At 37.9% G+C, this 7,500-nt stretch overlaps 1 non-coding gene across 1 annotated transcript; it reads left to right on the top strand.

The window, feature by feature from the left end:
• Window positions 1-1,145: 1,145 nt before the first annotated feature.
• On the top strand, window positions 1,146-1,218 carry Trnar-ucu (transfer RNA arginine (anticodon UCU)). The gene has a single exon. It is a non-coding gene; the product is annotated as a tRNA-Arg (tRNA).
• The last annotated feature ends 6,282 nt before the right edge of the window (window positions 1,219-7,500 follow it).

Raw genomic sequence — 7,500 nt, 5'->3', positions numbered from 1 at the left:
GGTAGATGAGGGTAAATGAACCTACATGAAGGTAAATGAACGTAAATGAGCGTAGATGAAGGTAAATGAATGTAAATCAGGGTAGGTGAAGGTAAATGAAGGTAAATGAAGGTAAATGGCGGTATATGAAGGTACATCAACGTAGATGAAGGTAAATGAACATAAATGAACATAAATGAGGGTAGATGAAGGTAAATGAATGTAAATGAGGGTAGATGGAGGTAAATGAACGTACATGAAGGTAAATGAACGTAAATGAGGGTAGATGAAGGTAAATGAACGTAAATCAGGGTAGGTGAAGGTAAATGAAGGTAAATGGCGGTATATGAAGGTACATCAACGTAGATGAAGGTAAATGAACATAAATGAACGTAAATGAGGGTAGATGAAGGTAAATGAATGTAAATGAGGGTAGATGGAGGTAAATGAACGTACATGAAGGTAAATGAACGTAAATGAGGGTAGATGAAGGTAAATGAACGTAAATGAGGGTAGATGAGGGTAGATGAAGGTAGATGAGAGAGAATGAACTTAAATGAAGGGAGATGAAAGAAAGTGAAGGTAAATGGTGGTAGATGAAGGTAATTGAACACAGATGAACGCAAATGAAGGCAAATGAACGTAAATGGAGGTATATGAAGGTAAATGAACATAGAGGAAGGTAAATGAACATAAATGAACGTAAATGAGGGTAGATGAAGGTAAATGGAGGTATATGAAGGTAAATGAACGTAGATGAAGGTAAATGAACATAAATGAACGTAAATGAGGGTATATGAAGGTAAATGAATTTCAATGAGGGTAGATGAGGTGAATGCATAGGGATGAGAGTTAATGAATACCGATGAATAAATATTGGGAAATTGAATAATTTAATGTGTCTTATGTAGTTGGGGACTCGTGGTGGGTATATGCATGAGGTCTTTCCCTTGAGGAACCTTCCCTGATCCACAGCATCAGGAACTTCTTATGCAACACCCAAGGTTAGAGAAAAATCTGTGACCCGGGTGGGAATCGCGATGGCCTCACTTGAGTTTTTTCCATATATACATACATACGCTACTTAGGATAACACACACTTGCACTTAGTCCTTGGCTTGGGCCGAGCCGATTTGTCCTCAAACTCCCACGGCCTGCTCCCGTCTGGCCTTGTAGCTCAGTTGGTAGAGCAACGGTGATCTATTCCGGAGGTCGTGGGTTCGATTCCCACCCAGGTCAGAGATTTTTCTCTGTCCTGCGTGTTGCATAAGAAATTCCTGATGCTGTGGATCAGCAAAGGTTCTTCATCCATCACATGCACACAGTAGCGATGGCCTCACTTGAGTTCTTTTCATATATACATACATACGCTACTTAGGACAACATGCACTTGCATGACGTAAATTTGTCCTTTACACTTGCACTTTACGCATCATGTGTAAACCAACTTAAAGTCACTGAAAGTTGAACCTTCAAGAAGCCTGCAAGGGCTACGGGTCAATAGCCCATGACGCGAAGCCGAAGGGGCTATTGACCGGTGACCCTTGGGGGCGAACGGTCTAATTTGCATTTGCATTAGTCCACTAGTTGGATCATTCTAAATATATATATATGTGGGCATGCAAACCTGAAGGATGCATTCTTACCACAAATTAGAGCCGATTCATACGGACCACACATGTGTGCATTTTAATCTGTGACCAAAGCAATTGACTTTGCACAATAATATTACTCTTAAATCACCTGCCAGTGTTCAATGTATGTGTAAAGACTTCATGATCATGACTGAACAGCGAGCAGATGCACAGCAAAACTTACCGGTAACTGCCCCTGTATGAGTATATAAGTATTACCGAGCACAATTATATTCTGCTCAAATAATATTCACAAGGGATCATGATAAAAATATTATGTCAGAACATAAGAAAATCAAAGCTGAATGTCAAGATGTAGTCATATATATATTCTAGGCACTTCTTTGGAGGACGTTGTTGCCTTTGTGGCTTTCCTCCGTGTTTAATGGCATAAGATAATGTTGGAGTTCCGTTAAGTGGTAATGGGTCTTCAATGGCCACATACACGTATCCTTTGTATTTTTTAAAAGGTGCTGGTGGAGTTTCTGACGAGGAGCATATGTCTTGTGAAGGTGCAGGGTTCGATGATAAGGGCTGTTTTTCCAAATTGTGAGGGTGGGAAGTTTTGGCACGTTTTGTTTTCTTTTTTGTAGATGTTGATGCTGTGGACTGGCAGGTAGGCTGTATTTGTGGAGGATGTGGACGATTTGTGGATGTTTCAGCCACCACTGTTGATGTATCAGTTAGAGCCTGATCATGATCATCAATATCAAAATCTGGCAGGCTAGCAGCTGACCGCTTAGCATGTGTTTTTGTCTTTTTTTGTTTTTTTTTCTTTGACAAAACCTGATTATTTGGCCAGTAAAATTTTTCACCAACCTACAGATCAGTTAATATTAAAAAATTACTAAGACTGCAAAGAACGTCTGATCACATTATATTGTACTTAACTTGCATGTTACAGTAAACTATAGCTAACTGCTGTGGAGTAGACAAGTGCAGCAGACATAAGGCCCCCTACAATGACAAAATAAAGCTAGATGCACGATTAGGAATTGAATTGTGTTTGCTACAGATATGAAGTCAAAGATAGCACTTGATCATCCAGTTACCTTGATTTCCTGAAAATTTTTTCTTTGTTGGGCCCACTTAATGGAATTCTCTCATTGTCACCGTTCAATTAGATACTCTGTAGAAGAAGCTTTATGTAATCTCCTATAATTAAATACAGTTTGATTAAAAAAAGCTTACAACTACAGACGTGCACTATTCTAGTCACTTTTTGGGAGGACGTGCTAGAATATTACAGGTGTAGATATTAAAGGTGAGAGTTCGAAAGTGATGGGGTGTTTGTTGCGGTTCAAAGTTTTCCTTGGTTCAAAACTTCGCAAACCAGTTTGATTTTTATTTCCCTTTGTTTCAGAAAATGATAATAATACATTATATTAATATAAGTCAATGAAAACTGAAAATCTAACTGGTTTGAAATAAAAATTTAAACCACATATAGTTTTGACTAACGAGTAACAGTCAATGACAGAACATTTGGTTTTCTAGCTGTTACTCTGAGTGTCACACTGCTTTTGCTGCGTTCATCAGATGGTTTTTCCTTGTTTATTGAAATACTAGATGCTACCTGCATTGAACACTTTCAACAGTCACAACTTTCACAACTCAGTATAGTTTTCATCATAAATGATATAAACCTTCGAATTATAGTAAAGCTTAGATGTAGATCAGATCTGTGTAGAAGTACATTGTATTTTGTTCTTTCTTGAACGATATATACTTACCGTCTTCCTTTAGAACAACGTAAAAAAGTTGCCCTTGCCAACTTTTTTGCTCCCTCCATCACAAAGAATTCTTCCCTATATGAATACAACAACTGCCATATATGCATCAGAAGTAATAACAAGGTGATGATGAGAAATATCTAGGCATGATCACAACAATATTCCTTTGGTCACGTATAACAAATTCATTTTTATACCTAACCTGTGATGTCCTTCTTTAAAAAAAGCAAACAAAAACAATAAAATTGAATGCAATGTATCACAGTATGGGGGTCAAAACACAAAATAGAGAATATCTCTGCAAGTGATGGTGCAATATCATTGTATCACGGCAGGCACGTTGTACGCTAAGAAATGCACCACATGATGCATATTTTGATGTTGCTATGGGAAAACTCTTGGTTCCAGTCTCTTTCATCTGTAAATCAAATGTTATCCGTTTACTGTATAGGGCGAAATGATTGATCCCATTTAAAGTATACACAATGCCCGTATTGCACTAGTTCTCCTTATTAACCTGTAGGAAGTGGACATTGTTTGCTCAATATCAAATACAAGAATAACAATTCCTGCATGATAGAGATCTGGAAACGGGTGTGTTGCCATAGCAACATTAAAATATACACCATCTGGTGTATTTTTTAGGCCGCAAAATGTAACAACTAGTGCGAAATGTAACATTATCCTGAAAGGTAACAACTTCTGACGCAAATTGTAACAATTTCTTTAACGCGAATTGTAACAACTTTCTGACGCAAAGTGTAACAACCGTCTTTAACACGAAATGTAACAACGCAAAATGTAACAACCTTTTTGGTTAAGTTACATTACTATTCACTGTGTGTGGGTGGCTAAACTTGGTCACACCAATCTTCAGTACTCGGTAGTCTAAACCTATGAAGTATAAATTTTCTTATTCCCAAATGAATAAAATTGTTGTTTATGTTACTATCAATACCAGCAGAGGTAAAGTGGGAAAGAAGAGCAAAGGGTCATAATATCCACAAGTTTTCAGAATTTGAGAGAGGAACATTTTTAGTGGAAGCGGTTGTCAGATTAAGTGGTAAAGGCGTAAATGTGGTGTTGTCTTTGCCACTAACACTACATACATGTACATACAGGAGGAGTTTTGAAAGGTTTATTGCTGGTACCTGAAGAATTATTACTTAAATGACTTGTAGTACTTACTTACACTTGCATTTACTTACAATACACTGTTGCTTTTGTCCATCATTAATATTAATCAAAGAACACAAAGAGAGTCACTGGCTAAAAATCTAACAGTGTTCAGTCGAAAATTATAAGTTGAATCAACCATTCAAGAGAGTTGTCCTACCACTCTACGCCCTATATTCTATGCTCTTAAATATTTGTCTCCTCTTTTCCTTAATCTATTCCACAGCTAAACATTTAAATTCAAGAGACTTCCTCCCGAGCGACTTCTTCCCATTCTGCTTTGCAAATACTACTCCAAAATCTCTCTCGACTCACTTTACTCCTAAGAAATCACTGATCTTTATCGTGATAACTTTTTCGCCCAGAAATGTGACATATTCTTTTGTTTTCTGTATCCAGTAAGCGTTAGCCACCACCCAAGAAGATTGTTAGAAAATAATTACTCAGATATCAAAAAATTAATCCAGGTTTTAATAGGTCAATAACAGCTGTACAAAACTGAACAAAACGGAACACTAGATCTTGGCTTGATCTGCAGATAAAAAGGTATTATCATCTACAGTGCATCTTATCCTGACAACTTTAAAATTCCAGGTGAACGATTGTATCATTAATACTGCACTGTTTATTAAAGCATGTACAAAACATGTTTGAAAAGGCAAGAAAAAAATAGTCAACAAATCTTCAGTTTTTGGCTTTTAGCTTTTTCTACTTTTTTTTCTCCGTAAGCAACCACTTTTTGTGCACCAAAGGAAATCGCTAACAGAACGAGACAAGTGACTGCATTTAGCAAGTCCAAATAAGTGCTTTACATGACCGCCATTCCTGCTCTTTGCTAGCAAACAGTTGTAATTACTTTACCTTAATTAGTTTTCAGTATGCGCTTTTGAACACATTTCTCCACTTACACTGTACGGATTTCTTCGTGTAACATATCATTTAAAAAATAAAAGAACTAACATTTCTATACATGGAACGATTCTGTGTTGAAAGGTCTTGAAATCAAGAAAGTTCACAGGGGCGTAGGTAGACCATTCGTAGTGGATGCACAGAGTGGTAAAACTTGAGCACCAAGGGCAAGCACAGCTAGAGGGATTTGGGGGTATCCCCTCCTCCACAAGATGCTCGGAAATGCTATTTCAGTCTTTTTCTGCAATAATTTTTTTTAAGAATTTGAGAAGTTTTTAGCTAAGCAGCATGATTTTTTTACGGCTAAATTCAATAAACCGCCATCAAAAAAGATCTTAACTTTTTATTTTGTTTTATTTATGTTTTATAATCATTTTCATAAACACACACGTGTGTGTGGTAATTATACAGAGAAACTCATGCCAGACTGTCGCTAGTTGCAAGTCGTGACTCAGAGTGGTTAGGACTAATTTCCAGAAAACAATTTGAAGTTTGACAATTTTCTACTGTGGTTTCTCAATTTCCTTCTGCATTAGGCATGAAGAAGAAGTTTTTCAGAAAGCAACCCTAGAGATTTTTTTCCTTTTTCCTATGGCGGTGCATTCCTTACTTCCCGTTATCGCGCCATCTAGCTACATTATGACAGGAATGTATGTCTAGCCTGTCTTGTCCTGTCCAGGACACTTCTTGATTGTTGACCAAAAAGCACCTTAATTCTGCATATTTTCTCGACTTGTGCAGTTAGAGTTGTGCTCGACTTGCTCTTCATTCATTCGCGATGAAGACTTTAATTTTAGGAAGTCTTCTGCTGGTAATCCTCTCCAGTTGCATTCTTCCTGGTTTTGCCATAACAGGCCTGGTCGATGAGACTTACGGAAATCTTGTGCAGATGATTGAAGGGAAGTTCAACATTCCCGTAACGAAATGAACAACAAAACAAAACTCTGCACGGGTGAGGTTCTGGAGTAACAAAGATAAGTTCTCCTTAGAAGACGGTTTATTATGCTTTGAAGGAAAGGCCGTAGTGAAGAAATCGCCTATGAAAGAAGTAGTGAAAAAATCCTTTAAAAAATCTAAAGGATCCGGATCAAGAAAAATATACCACAGACTTAAAGACTGTTATAATGGCATCTCAGAGGGGACTATTCACAAAGTGCTGTCTAAATCAACTCTTCACCAGAAACTCAATACTCGCTTTGAAAATAGGGCACGGCTTCATCCGATTCGCTCACGAGATGTTCAGATATGACATCAAGTCAACTTAGTGGACATGAAGAAATTTCATATCAAGTATATCATGGACGTTTTCAGTCGCTATCACTGGCTGGTCCCAATAGAGCAAAAGCTAAGTTCCCACATAGCACATCAACTTATACGTACATATATTTACAGGGAACATGGCACTCCTCGTGTAATACAACACGACCAAGGGACGGAATTCAATGGCGCAGTGTCTCGTCTTTGAAAGGCGCTTGAAATAAAAGTTATCAAAGGTCGCCCCTACCATCCTCAGTCACAAGGGAAAGTAGAGAGAGCTCACAGGACATTCAAGAAAAAAACTAAGGTTTGATTTTCTTGCTATGAGAAAGGCTGGAGTCAATTGGGTGAAGGGGCTACCAAATTACGCCCAGGGGCTGAACCAAGACCCAAAACTCTCTTGGAAATCACCCTTCGAAATATATTTTGGCCGAAAACCGAATTTTGTAGCTCAAACAGGTAACTCCCACACAGAAGAAGGGGATGTGCCTTTGGATAAGTATGAAGAAATGGTGAGACCACACCCAAGGGACTACAGAGGTAATTTCAAGAATATAAAAGCTAAAAGAACACAAGCTTTGTCCACTACTGAAAAATGCGCAAGCCAAATGATAGAGAGAGAAGGCAAAAAACATCCTCCATCAGTTTATAACATTGGTGAGACTATTCTTATCCGATATCCTGGCACTGGTAGTAAGGTAGTCAAGAAAAGATATGTCTTAGAGGCACAAGTCCTAAAAAGAAATATTGAAAAAGATTTGTACAAAGTTGCATTTCCCTTGCCGACATCAGGAAGGCAAATGAACAAGTGG

This window comes from Montipora foliosa, chromosome 6 (assembly GCF_036669935.1).
Source record: "Montipora foliosa isolate CH-2021 chromosome 6, ASM3666993v2, whole genome shotgun sequence".
In the NCBI taxonomy this organism is placed as follows: domain Eukaryota; kingdom Metazoa; phylum Cnidaria; class Anthozoa; order Scleractinia; family Acroporidae; genus Montipora; species Montipora foliosa.
This window is presented reverse-complemented; position numbering and strand designations above follow the sequence as displayed.